Source organism: Penaeus japonicus, unplaced genomic scaffold (assembly GCF_977035675.1).
Source record: "Penaeus japonicus unplaced genomic scaffold, GWHDUDI00000001_assembly GWHDUDI00000007, whole genome shotgun sequence".
NCBI classification, from domain to species: Eukaryota; Metazoa; Arthropoda; class Malacostraca; order Decapoda; family Penaeidae; genus Penaeus; species Penaeus japonicus.
The window spans coordinates 43,133,573-43,136,072 of record NW_028234409.1 but is presented as its reverse complement, the minus strand read 5'-3'; positions in this window follow the sequence as shown (position 1 = coordinate 43,136,072).

The following is a 2,500-nucleotide window of genomic DNA, read 5'->3' as shown; positions in this document are numbered from 1 at the left end:
AAGATTAATATAATCTACAAGTGATGTTCTTTGTACAGTGCTGTTCGATCGATAGGATGCAGTTTTCTTACAGCAAAGCAAGTAGTGGGTGAGACTATGTGATTTATCTTTTTGCTCATTTTGCAGTTGTGATATGTAACTGATTTTGCATCCCAAACTGCATCCTGCACGTATTGTATTGTAATGATAGCCTATGTGTAGTCTGATGCAGGATGTATTTAGATACCATGTTTTCTGGGCTAAATGCAGTGAGCCTGCATCCTGACCGTCGGAAAAGACAGCCAGGTGGCGCCCCTGTTCACTACCTTCCTTTATGGCATGTTATATGGCTAAGAATTCAGCATCATTTGTGTTTTCCTAGTCTGAAATTCACACATTTTCCCTACAAGAAATTTCAGGAATTAAGACTCCAATCCCAGCTGCTCCACGAGGATCAGTGTAGGCACCACATAGATTGCAAGTGGGGGTTCACCATGAGGAGGATGGAGGATTTCTTCTATATATTCCAGTTAGACTTCAGTTCTGATGTCAAAATCATGATGGATTTAGGTCCTGGCAGTTTGTCAATATGGACATATACATGAGTTGTATGCCACATATAGTTTGGTTTCCGGTATTAAGAACATCAATGCTCCACACAACGAAGCTGAGGATGGTTTGGGCAGTTTTGGCTTTCCACTCGAAGTTGGAGTGTATTAGATTGGAATATCGAGGCCGAGCAAACCTGACTCTGTGACTAATCTCATTTGCCAGAGCTTGGGTAACCTGTGGTCTGGGTAGGAGCTGCAAGATTCTCATACTGAGAATGGTGTAACTTTGGGTAACATGGCTGTGGATTGTGGGGATATCTAGCTCTTTCCTCATGACCAGAACTTTAGCAGTCATTGGGCAACCGAGTATAATTCTCATAGCTTTGTTCTGCAGAACTTCAAGGGGTTTGAGAGCATTTGTAGGCAACAGACTAAGAACTGGACTCGCATAGTCAATCAAGGACCGAACTAAGGAAATATACATCAACTTCAGGACACTGAGAGAGGAGAGAGAGAGAGAGAGAGAGAGAGAGAGAGAGAGAGAGAGAGAGAGAGAGAGAGAGAGAGAGAGAGAGAGAGAGAGAGAGAGAGAGAGAACGAGCGGGAGAGTGAAAAAGTGAGAGAGAAATTGAACGAGCGGGAGAGTGAAATAGTGTATGAGAGAGAAAGAGAGAGAGAGAGAGAGAGAAAGAGAGAGAGGGGGGGAGAGAGGGAGGGAGGGAGAGAGAGAAAGAAAGATAAACGGAGGAATTCTAGGAAATTTTCGCATGGAAGATTTTGTTACACGTTTTTTATCCATCCTTCAGCGTACTGTAGTCGAGAATCAAACCTTTTTATTTTGTAACAATATTTCTTTTCCTCGTCCTTCTTCTCCTTTTTATTCTTCTTTCTCTTCTCTTGCTCTTCTCTTTCTTTTTTCTTTTCTTCTGTTGTATCTTTTGTGATGGTGATGATGATGATGGTAATGGTAATAGTAATGGTGATGGTGGTGATGGTGATGATGATGATGATGATGATGATGATGATGATGATGATGATGATGATGATGATGATGATGATGATGATGATGATGATGGTGGTGGTGGTGATTAACATTATCAATTATTCATAATAATAGTTAAAATGGTAACAACAATACCAATAACAACAACATTAACAATAAAACTATTAACGAAAACAAGAAAAACAAACATTAACACTAATAACAACAACAATACTAATAAACAACACCTAACTGACATTCTCAATTGCAAGAACACGGGAAGAGAGCGTCACCAGATGACGTCATTTCCGTTGCAAATCTCAGCTCATTTCCCACGAGAAGTGAAGGTAATTGGCAATGTGAATAAAGCTTAATCGGATTGAGAAGTTGGGTGTCTGCGGATTGCAACAGCTGATGGAAAACTTGTGTTGGAGGTAATTAGCTATTGATTTGTAAAGAGGAAAAAAAATGATAACTGTATAAATAGATTATATGTAAATATATTAATGAATATAGAGGTGGGATTGATAATCAGCGTTTATACATTTGGATTTTATTGGAAATAGATAGTTTAATATATGTATTTTTTAAAGCAAAATGTCGAAACATGAAGACGAGTAAAACAAAAAGAAAAATGACATGAATATAGAAGTGAACTTGTCAGCATTTACAGGTATACACTTAGACTGCATTATAGATAAATTATTATTATTTTATTTTAACAAAATATCGAAACAAACAAAAGTATCAATTCCAGATATGCTCACTTGTTACATCCTTTCAAAAATGGAAATGGAAAACGAAAGACGAAAGAAAATGTAAAAAAAAAACGAGACACTACAATATTTCTTCCCAAAATCACACTGGCAGAATAGCAAGATGTGACAAGAGCGAGCGAAGAAAAACAGTTTCCAAACGAGACAATTGGAGACACTGCTAGCCTGGTTTGCCGTCCATTCGAGAGGTTACAGCGTCTTGGTTCGAATCA